Genomic DNA, 12,449 nt, shown 5'->3' with positions numbered 1-12,449 from the left:
TGCCTGTGACAGGCGAAAACCGTACAAATTCTTGATAATTTATATGGTTTTTCCTACAAAACCATACAAATTATCAAGAATTTGTACGGTTTTTGCCTGTCACAGGCACCTGTTTTGCAACTCTGATTCGCATATAGCTTCATAATTCAATTTATTAGTTTCCAAACTCTAGATACTAAATTAAAAGCTTTAGGTAGGTCAGCAGACAATTAAATTTTAGAAATTCTAAAAATATATACATAGGTTTTTCAGTTCATAATTGAATTGTCACACAACTAGTTTGTTGCTTAAAATAGTAGATGCGTCGCAAAAAATTCATACTAAAAATATATACATCAATTACGCAATTTAGTGTTAGATGCGGTATACTTTGTAAATTTTGGGCTGCCGTAAATCCATTTAAAAGAACGGAGAATATCATATAGGAACTGATACATCATGAGTGAACCAGAGTTGCAATACAGGTGCCAGACAAAACCATACAAATTATCAAGAATTTGTACGGTTTTCGCCTGTCACAGGCACCTGTTTTGCAACTCTGGAGTGAACAACCTCATAGGCGCTGTTCATATATTACGTAACGCTCTTAAGGAGAAGGAGGAGGTGCCATCGTCGTAATAACTGAACGACCACATACATCTAAATGTCTCATTTGACATAAACATTTCAAAACAAGTTGAATTCTTTAAATTTTTTATGTGAATATTAAAATCCAATGCTAACTAGTATCCCGCAGTTCGGTTGAAAAGTATGAACTTTAAGAATGTCTATAATTTATTTTAAATATTCGCTGTGCTTTAAAAACATTTAATTTTTTAGATAAAGTTTTTTTAATGAATTTTAAAGTAATTTTAAATGAAAACAATAAAAAAGTAATTAAAGTAATTACAGCACATGCGATGTCACACTAGAGCAGTGGTGCGCAACCTAATGTTTTCGAGTCACACGTTGTCGTGGTAAGCCTCGACCGGAACAATACAAGTTATATGGTTCTAAAATATTGTAGTGCTAGTGTGCCGCGACACAAAGGTTGTCCACCACTGCACAACAGTCACAGTCGCAAAAATGTGTTTTAAAACTGCGTTGGTGATGTTTTTTACGTCTGTATTTAGCAGTCCACCTGATTGTACCGGATTGATGCTTCCTTCAGACAGATAATTACACACAAATCCTTATCATCTTGCTAAAAGGAACATCAACCTTAACATTTTTTTCATGAATAAATTTATATCCACAAATTATTCTTAAAAATAACTCAAATTACCGGTAAAAAGGAGCTTCAGATGTTGCACAAAGGAGAATTATGAGCAACGTTACCTCAAAATAGCTTACATTATAAGTTATAAACAAGACTTTTCTTTTGCGTGTGGTAAAATCAAGAAGAACACATGAAAGACTGAAAGACTTTTTAGAGAATATATTCACAACATAAATTTCAATTATGCTGTAACATGAGAAGACAATGAACGTAATTTAAAAATAATTTTGCTAAGTACCAAACGTGCCAAACATTGCCCGAGTGACACAAAATTAGGAAGGTTTTGGGATGGAGCCCATGTATATGTTCAATTGTTGGAAATGAAAGAGCTTTTAAAGCGGAGCTTCGTGTTTGAAAGCGGAGCTTTATGTTCAAAATCGGAGCTTTTCGTCCAAAATTGGAGCTTTATGTTCAAAATCAAAGCTTTTTATTCAAAATCGGAGCTTTTCGTTAAAAATCTAAGCTTTTTGTTTAAAATCGGAGCTTTTTGTTCAAAATCGGAGCTTTTTGTTCAAAATTAGAGCTTTTTGTTCAAAATCAGATCTTTGTGTTCAAAATCGGAGCTTTTTGTTGGAAATCGGAGCTTTTTCCTCAAAATCTGAGCTTTTTGTTCAAAATCGGAGCTTTTTGTTCAAAATCGGAGCTTTATGTTCAAAATCGGAGCTTTTTGTTCTTAATCGGAGCTTTTTATTCAAAATCGGAGCTTTATGCTCAAAATCGGAGCTTTTTGTTCAAAATTAGAGCTTTTTGTTCAAAATAGGAGCTTTATGTTCAAAATCGGAGCTTTTTATTTAAAATCGGAGCTTTTTGTTCAAAAGTAGATCTTTAAAAGCTCTATTAAATCCTCCTGTATTGCTCGGGACTATAAATGCTATTTTTATTACACTTTCAGCGTAAATATAGACATTGATGAAAAATTAATTATCGGTGAGTGTAAATTATCGTTGAATATATAACCTTCAACGCAATTAAATATATTCAAGCAAGTTGCAATTTAGAATTATAAATTATTCTACAATTTTCATAGTAATGATGGGAATTATTTGCTGATGCATCGTATGACACATTTCGTACTTGAACTTAAAGTGTCGAATAAATTTTTTGTTTTTTTTGTATCCATTATTTAATTTTCATTTCTGTGTGTGTCGTACTGTGCTGTACTGTTGAAGACTTCATTAACTAATGCACTTAATGAGTTGCTTTCAGGCAGAAAAAAATGCATAAAAAATTGACGGGCATCGAATTAAATAATGCAAATCCGTTAATGAAATTGATGTCGGCTTTTTTCTGCCTGAATGCGTCTTTTTTGTTGTTGTTGCTGAAATTATGTTTTTTTTTTTGTATTTAAAATAGTCATATGATTGTATTTAGATAGCTTTATAGTTGTTGCTGTTGAGTCATCCGGTTGGGTTTGTCCAGATCAAAATAATTTGTGAGATAAAATTAGATGCAGTTGTTGTTCAGTTTTTGTATCAGATTTAGAGATAGTTGAAATGCACAATGCTTTTTTCAGAGGGTTTTCCAATAGAGTCGCTCAAAAATCACAAAGGGGCGTGTCACTTATTACGTTTAAGGGTATTAATCTGATTTAAACAATTGAAATTCCATTGCCCATTTATGAAAAATAGTTCGTTATTCCGTAACTTAATAACTAAACGGTATTCAATTCCATGACTTTCTGAGTAAACATTAGGGTCTGTTCAATTATTACGTAACACAAAAAAATGTCTTTTTTGACCCTGCCCCTCCTTCCATTCTCTGACAAACTTTCATTGTTTGGGAACCTTACAAAATCTTGACATCAACCCTCACCCAATCCCCACCTAAAAGAGTTACGTAATTAGTAAATATCCCCTTAGGGCAGTGGTGTGCAAACTGTGTGCCGCACAAAAATTGTAAGAAATGCCATGAATCGTATGCCGTGTGCGGTTTCGATCTTGTCTTACCACTTAGGTGGTAAGCTGCCCAACACTGATTAGGGACTCTTTGGGACTGTCCACTAATTACGCTACAGAATGAAGAATTTTAGAAATTTTTCCCTTTTTTAAATCAGATTAACTTCCCGCCTATGTCTTTTTCGTGAGCCAAAGTGGTTCGATGGCGGAATGGTTAAGTACTACGGTATCTAATTGTTGATATACGAAATACCGACCTAGCGGTCATGGGTTCGAGACTCGGCAGAAACAATTTTTCACTCGTCCCTTTTTTCGAATCATTTGCACTGGAAATGCTGTTAACAGCTTCTTATTGAAAGCTGCAGCCAGTAATGTCATAAAAGAAGTTGTTCGGATTTGACTATAAACTGAAAGTCTACTGAGTATAGAGTTATGCCGCCCGCCCATCACTCATTAAACTCGCAAATAGCATAGAAAATAGCCCTAAGCAACTAACCTCATTCTTACCATAAATTCTTCAATCTTCAAATAAAATCCAACTGACACTGACACAATCCACGGTGTACATCACATTAAAATCTTCTTATTTCAATTTGCTCATCGCAATTTTTCTCACAACTGTGAGCTTTATTCTAAAATTGAATTTTTTTTTTTGGAATAATCTCGAAAATTCTCAAAGACTTAAGAAGCATTAAGGAAGGCTTTGTACATGGATATAAAAAAATCCTAAAATTATTTTTTCATGTCTGAAGATAATTAGGAAGTGAAGTAGAAAAGGAAGTCTGATTTCGGACTGTTGAGGTATGTGGTGAGGAATGGAATGTTGGAACCAAGAGGAGGGCTAATGGCAGGTATGTGGATGGCTCATGGAGGTGGCTTCCATTTGATGCTGGTAAAAGAGCTTTTAAGGAGCTTTAAAAGCTCTGTTTTGGAGCCTGATTCATTTGAGTCGCTCTAGAGTGGAAGTTGGAAGGAAGCAGTAGACAGAGACAGTATTGCACTTGGTATTGGAAATTGACAGACGGAAGCCAGCGATAGAGCCAGCTTAAAGCGCCATCCAATGGAGGTTATGGTTCATAATTGATCAGTACGACCAGCAGATCTGTATATGCAGTTAATGCTTACCATACCTTTAAGGGAGGCTATGGATAACAGTTAACGGAATAGTGTGGTAGCTGGGGATGAGACACAAGCTTGCTATACTGCCCTTAATTGGAATCCACAAGGGAAAAGGCGTCCAGGTGCTCCAAGAGCAACATGGCGTAGGACGGTAATGAAGGAATGCCAGTTAGATGAGAAACTGAGAATTTGAACAAGCTTTGTGATACAGCCAGCAACAGAGTCAAATGGAAGGCCCTTTGTAGCAACCAAGGCTCAAAGTCGAAGCATGGTTCCAGTAAGTAAGTAAGTAATGGATAACAGTTGATATGTGCAGCCTCCTAAGTAACTAAGTAAGCTTGCCGTACAGATCAATTGTCATCCATGTCCTCCCTCAGATGGTACCTGAAGCTGACTCAATCTCTGGGAACTGCTTGCCAATTACCGATGTCAAGTGCATTACCATCTCTATCTACAGCATCATTCCATGAGCTACCAGCAAATTGAGCAATTCCATCTAAAGTGAGTAAGTCCTCAAAATATACGTCAATATGCTCTCAATATGCTTATCATATATCAACCCCATCAATCCAATCTCTCGTTGATCATTAAAAAGTTTCTCATTGTTAATCTTATTCATGACAGATATTAATGACTTTATGCCAATTTCTCTCGATTGTTTGTAATTTTCTTTTTTTTTGTCAATAACTTTTTCGCACAGATTTAGTGTCAAATGAGAAATTGATTTTTTTGAAGTTTGGAAATCCGATGACATTATTAATGGTAGGAATGGAAACTTCTTGCTTTGAGAGCTTTTTATTGAAAAAATTTGATGAAAAGTTTGAGACTTAAAAATTAATTTCAATTAATAAATTGAAGTCACGTGGGCGTTTGAAGAGCTCATGGAAGGAAGCTGTTAATTGAGACAGGAATGTGCTTGGAATTGGGTATCTGGGAAGCGGTAGCAACAGTAATGAGATCTAGTTGCTTAGACTAGATATTTGATGCCCACTCAAGCATACATGCTTATGCTCAACTGGTGACATCCTGGATGAAAGAAATGTCGAGTTAGACTGAAGTATCTTACATGAGATCATTGTGTGAGCAACGATGCAAAAGTGCTTGAAACTAGAAACTGGCAGAAGTTATCAAAAGACAGATCCAGCTTCCGACATACTCTAATGAAGCGTATTTCAATGGATTTCTTCATGATAATCCATAAAGAAGTTTGGGGAAGTAAATAAGTAAGCTCTTGAAATAATGTTCATCGCCTGTTAGAGTCTCTGATTAAGCATGCTAGTTAAGTAGACTCACCAGCATGCTCACAGTTTAGTCTGCTCTTGAAAGCATGCTCGTTGACTGTTAGACTACCCCACTGATCTCCATTCCAACTCCCATCCCATCTCTTCCATCTCTGCCTAAAATACTTATATTGCATCAAGCATCTGCTTCCCATTCATAACACTAATATCTTTGAAATTTTTCTCATGTAAATTCTAATAACTTTGTCAAAAAAAAAAAGAAAAAATTTCTGTAATAGGATCAAGTTTTGAAAGAACATGATGTTTTGATGTCTATACTTATTACTTTAATGTTCAGCATGTTGAGCATATAATGACAAAAAAGTTAATTCAAAGTGATATGGTTCAAAAATAACAAAAATTTCTTTGGTAATTTTACAGATTCTCTTTTTTGTGGGCGTAATATCGTGTTTTTGCACAAAAAATAGGCAGATTTTGGCAATGGGCGTAAATTCAGAAATTGATGTTTATTTTTAAAACTTATCAAATGTTAATAACGTCTACATATGTTTGGTGATAATAGAAGTGAAACAATAGCTGATAAAAGAAGCCTAAATATAATCTCGAATTGCTCGAGAAGCTTTTTTGTGGGTTTCAGATCTTCACAATTCTAAATTAGCTTGTGTTTGACTTCTTTGCCTACATTCATGTTCGCATGTCTGTTCGCATGCATGCCAACATGCTTGCTCGCATGCCTCTCGCATACTAGATTTCATGCTAGCTCGCATGTCTTCCCGTTTTCCTGCCGCATACTTGCCAGCAAACCTACTCGCATTCCTATTGCATGCTTGCCAGCATACCTACTCGAATTCCTATTGCATGCTTGCCAGCATACCTACTCGCATACTTATCGCATAATTGCCAGCATACATACTCTCATGCTGTCCCTATACCTGCTCGCATACTTGACCGAATGCCTGTCCACATGCCTGTTCGCATGCCTATTCACATGCCAGTTCCCATGCCTATTCACATGCCAGTTTCCATGCCTACTCGCATGTTTATACGCATTTCTGCTATCATGTTTACCAGCATTCCTTATCTGCCCACATGCCTGTTCACAAACCTGCTCGCATGTTTATCCCATGCCTGTTCGCATTCCTGTCCCCATGCCTGCTCGCATTCCTGTCCCCATGCCTGCTCGTATACCTGTCCCCATGACCTCTTGCATACCAGTCCACATGCCAAATGTCTGTTCGCATGCCTGACCGCATATTTTCCCGCATTCCTGCCCCATGTCTGCCCGCATACCAGCACACATGCCTGTTTGCATACCTGTTCGCATGCCTCTCCATTTGTTGAGTTTCAATTAAAATTTGATCTCAATAATATCGATAATAAGTAGCAATAAGCAGTAATCGATAATAAGCTCAAAGCTATAACAAACATGAACTTTTCAACTCTTACGCCTGAGGAAGCGTCGTGATATGAAATTACTATAAATGTAGGTTGATGTAGAACTAAACACTTGTTGCATCACATGTGAGAATGCTAATGGAAATGCAATTTAAAATGCAAATATTACTTTTTATTGGCACAGAAATTTGATACGCAATGCTTGGCAATTTGATTGCATTGCTAGATTTACATAAATTTCAAATTAAAATTTACATATAGTAATCCTGAATGAAAATTTAGGTTATATTATTTGGGAACCGCATGGAAATGTGTAATTGTATTTTGATTAATGCTAGAGGCTGTGGTAGTCTATATTTTATGGAAGTGGCACCTGTGGTGAAGATTAATAAATTGTGGATGAAATGTCAAATAATAGGTTACTGGACTGGTCTATGAACAATTTTAAAACTTTAAAAATTTTGAAGAAATTTGAAAATTTTGAAGAATTTGAAAATTTTGAAAATTTTGAAAATCCGAAAATTTTGAAAATTTTGACGAATTTGAAGAATTTGAAAATTTTGAAGAATTTGAAAATTTTGAAGAATTTGAAAATTTTGAAGAATTTGAAAATTTTCAAGAATTTAGAAAATTTTAAGAATTTTTTAAAAACTTTGAAGAATTTGAAAATTTTTTTGAAAGATTTCAAGAATTTGAAAATTTTGAAGAATTCGAAAAATTTTAGAAATTTGCAAAATTTAAAAAGTTTGAAAATTTTTGAAGAATTTGAAAAATTTGAAAATTTTGAAAATGTTGAAAATTTTGAAGAATTTGAAGAATTTGAAAATTTTGAAGAATTAGAAAAATTTGAAGAATTTGAAAAAATTTTGAAGAATTTGAAAATTTTGAAGAATTTAAAAATTTTGAAGAATTTGAAAATTTTGAAGAATTTGAAAATTTTGAAGAATTTAAAAATTTTGAAGAATTTGAAAATTTCAAAATAATTTTTCAAATCTCATTTCACAATTTCAACAAAGTAAAAGAACAAAAGAATGTCCAGCAACACATTTTATTCGACATTTGATAAGCTTCTTTACCAAGATTGATTGACATAAATGAGATGGAACATGAAGACATGAAACAGCTTTAAAAATATGCGTTTGTATTGACCCAGACAGAAGCTAAAAAGCCATCAACAAAACTACATATTTTGCGTGGGAATTCTTCAGAAATACATGTTCATTTAATTAACGAATTTATCAGTAATTTTTCTATTTTGATCCTCGCTAATTATTCGCGTATTCCTGGATGCAATTTGAATTTTTTTCAACGCAATTTGAAAGTTTTTTCGCTATTTGAACATCATTCAGAATGCCATTATGATGAGAATTGACGTTGATAATTTGCATTTTGTGTGCTTTTGCATATAAAACTGCGAAGCATAGCATGTTGAGGAATGCAAGGATTTCTATGATAAATTTGGAATTTAAACATTTCAACTTTTTAACTTAATTGAATAATTGAATAACTTTATGTGCATGAATATGACCTAAATTGATTAAATGTATTAAAATTTGCTCATTTTTTTTGTCAACAAGTTATCCCGAGCAACACAAATTGCGAAAGACTACGCCATGGTTACATTTGTTGCAATAAAATGACGTCCGCCTCAATTTGGCTGCCGTAAAGAGTAGCTGTCATATGGATTGATGTGTCTTTTATTTGGGTCCGATCAGCCCATATTGAATAGTTGCCACTATGGTGACGAGGCAGTAGACCTATAACCAAGTGGCATCCAATTGGCAAATTTAATTATTTTCGCCAAATGGCTGCCATTTGGTTCTAAGAATACTGCCATCGTTACCATAGATGGCAACATTTCAATGTGTGCCAATTACAGTGTTCATAAATGTGTCCGTGACGGGGCCATATGGATTCATGCGATTTCTTTCTCAGGTGTCAACCCGAGCGACACAAATGATAAAGGCTCAATACGGAACCTTTAATGCCTCAAAACCTCCTTAAATAGATTTAGATGAGCCAGAGCGACACAATGTGGAAAGCCGCTTCCGTTTGCTGTCTATATGGCTGTCAAAAATAGGGACCTTCTCATTTGGTGCTCATATGAGATTTTTCGGAACCTTTAAAGCTCCAGGCGATTCCTTCTTCATTTGGTCACCTATAGACGTCTGCTGTCATTCCAAACAGCCTTATAAGGTCGCGCCGACCGATCAAAAAGTGATTAATTACATTGTATCCTTGCAGCTTTTGTATGAATTATTCAAGAATTGTAACAAAGTAATCATTTAAAACGAAGAATATCCAAAAGTGTGCAATGAATGAAGAAGCACACCGTCAAACTTTATATTAAAGTCTTAAAGTCGACATTGAAAAACAAAAAATTCTTTTTCCATAAATGAAGGAATAAAAGCTGTTTAAATATTAACTTATAGCGTCACAACTTCTTCGTGTGTCTTCAATTTTAACTTGCTTCTTCATATATTTTAGTGCCTATTATCTATTGAAAGTGAATGACTTGAACATTAAAAGCAGTGATGCTTAAATTGTGTGACACGACGCACTAATGTGGCAGTGCTGCATAATGCTAATATGTTCAGTTTCGGTCGTAGCTTACTACCAAGACGTGCCGTGACACGAAAAAGTTTGGGCAATAATGCAATTGACATGTACATTAGAATACCTTCTCAATTGTGAACTCCGAACAAAGGCAATAAGCATGCTTGCTTGATGTCGTGATGACATTATGCATCACCTGTCTGACATGACAGATCGCTTAACATTTTAATGAGATTTTATTTGTTTAAGAATTAAATGATTTGTTGAAGGAATTTTGTTTACAGACTTTTAGGACTTGTTAAGTGTGCTGTGGTAGCCAAAAGCGTAGTCAGAAATTGAGGAGGTTTTACCGCCTTTTTAAATAATTTCACTATGATATATTCTTTCTATATGTATAGTGTGATAGCTGGGGGTGAGACACAAGCTTGCTATACTGCCCTTGGTTGGAACCCACGGGGGAAAAGGCGTCCAGGTGCTCCAAGAGCAACATGGCGTAGGACGGTAATGAAGGAATGTCAGTTAGATTTCAAAATTGTGAATATGTACAAGCTTTGTGATACAGGCAGCAACAGAGTCAGATGGAAGTAACAACTCTGCCCTTTTGTAGCAACCTAGGCTCCAAGTCGGAGCATGGTTCCAGCTTGAGTAAGTAAGAATATTTTTCTCGTTATCGGAATCAGGATATCCAAAAAATCTCTGAATCCCGAAAATTTCAATCCCGGTCCCAGAAGTTTATCGGAACTGGGATTTTGAGAAAGCATTCTTTGATCGGTTGGATGTCTGGGTGAGTCAAAATCTCAACAAGGTTAGACATCGTTAAGAATCCGGTTTGAAGCGTTAGTTCTGCACTATTGAGTTAAATGTCTTATTATTATTTGGTAGCTTAAAACCATGGTTAAATGCTTTAATTAATGATTTTTCAATTTTTCATACAAAAAATTCACGTGTTTTTAGCCCCTTGAAATTTTGAATTTTTTTCGACCGTTAATTTTCAAAATAAATTTAACGGTTAATTTTCATACAATTTCCAGGTCATTTTCAATTGCTTGCTTATTTGTATTTTATTGTGCTTAATTTCGGTTTAATAAATTCTGATTTGCTGGGTAATTAATAAGTATCCTTTATTTACAAATTTCAATTTACGACGGAACAGAGAGGCTGAGTAAGAATGCGCTTAAGACACTCGATCAATGAGACGAAGACTTTTTGACATTTTTTGGACTTTTTGCTGCGATAAATCCTAGCAAACTGAATAATTTCTTGAAAGAACGGGAAAGAGAGTGGGAGGGGAATGGTGTTGGCGGTGTCTGAATCCACTGCAAATGCAACAATGGTAATGTATGATTCAGTGTACAATGGAAATGAATATGGAACCTGGGACTGTATTTTTCACAATTTCTACGTCGTCTGCTTCCAGGACAATTTCCACATTCTTGAGCAAATTCGAACTTTATCTTATGTTTTACATAAATTTTAATGGATTCAACAAACTTAAAAATTGTTTGTGATAAAATACAGCATAAAGCACATGTCAAGAGACACGTTCAGTTCTGTTGTTGTTTCGCTTTTCCATCAAAACAAAATAATGATATTAAATTGATTAAATTAACGCTGCTGCAGCAAAGTAACAGAAGAGACACAACTTTTCTTACACACATCTTTAAATCTTTAATGCGTCACAGCTTAAATTAAATTCTTTTCAGAGGATTCAACGATCTTGTAAGGAATTAAAGAATTTTAAAGGGATTCACTGAGCATGAAAAATTGGAAAATTTTAATTTGAATTTTCTTCTTTTAAGAACTTTTGTTCTTCTCGGAAATGATTATCAGCATGAATAATTAGGATAATAAGTACAATCAGAGATGGAAGTAGATTTAAAATTTATATGGATTCGAGTCGACATGAGTCTAATTCTTCAAAGAAATTTCGAGTCAACTTCAAGGTCTGACAGTATAATAAAACAGAGGTAGAAGTCGACTTGAACGCGGCAATGGGCCCAAGTACGCCCCTTCCAAGTAAGCCAAGTACACCCCTTCCAACGAAGCAAAGGAAATAAGTAAAAAGCCGATTTGAGTTCGCTTGAAACCAAGGAGTGGAAACTATCAAAAATCCCAAAATATCCAAACTTGTTTTTCAATTCTGAGATCAAAATGTACAGAATTCCGGAATTACATACAATTCCATCCCAAGATTGAAAACCCTAAATCCAACACTTGTTGTCATGTTTTTTGAAATTTCTTTGCATATCCCTAAGCTAATTTTCAAAAAGTGCTATTTTTCGAATGTTTTGAGATTTTTGGTCCACACATTGCCCCAAATGGATTAAAATTTGCAAAGAATTATTTTTCTGCTGGTTCGTGTGAAGTATAACATTTCATACATTTCACAATTGAATGAAACCTTCTGATTTCTGAATACAGGAAAAGAGCTAATTAAATCAAAGCTTTTTACATTTATGCCGACCAAAGAGCAAACTTTTAGTAGAGATGAAAATTACCTTCAGGAAGCAATTGAGTATTGATAATGATTGCATTGCTAATTGCGAATATATTAGGATTCATTAAAAATTGCCGGTCAGCAGACAAAAAACGCATTTTGAACAATAATATAAAGCTTAGAAAAGGAAGTCTGTGTATATAAATGCAGGAAATCCAGGTCTTGGCCGAATATATTGCCAAATTAATTAAATTTAGTATTTTTTCCCGATACAATCATTCTACTACACTATAAACTAGAGGTGTGTCTTTGACAATACTTAATTGTGCCGCAAACTTTTTTAATAAAAATAGTAACTTTACAGATAATTTTAAACTTTAAAAACTAACTAAAAAGTCCAAAAAACAAAAAACTATTGTTTTTACAGGTGGTTTTTTACAAGTTAAATTTGTTATGTTATTGGTGTGCTATAGACAATTTTATAATAATAAAATGTTTGTCGGAACAAATGCGGAAGTTTGTGTAAAAAAAATTGAAAACATTCTCGT

The 12,449-nt window shown here is 34.5% G+C and overlaps 1 protein-coding gene across 1 annotated transcript in view; it reads right to left on the bottom strand.

Annotated features, from left to right (window-relative positions):
* Window positions 1-12,449, bottom strand: part of LOC139099086 (uncharacterized) — a 59,103-nt gene that overhangs the window by 45,458 nt on the left and 1,196 nt on the right. The window lies entirely within an intron of this gene.

Source organism: Chironomus tepperi, unplaced genomic scaffold, assembly GCF_022539635.2.
Source record: "Chironomus tepperi strain 1889 unplaced genomic scaffold, CSIRO-AGI_Ctep_v1 contig_461, whole genome shotgun sequence".
Lineage (NCBI taxonomy): Eukaryota > Metazoa > Arthropoda > Insecta > Diptera > Chironomidae > Chironomus > Chironomus tepperi.
The sequence above is the reverse complement of the archived record's forward strand: the minus strand, read 5'-3'. Positions and strand labels throughout refer to the sequence as shown.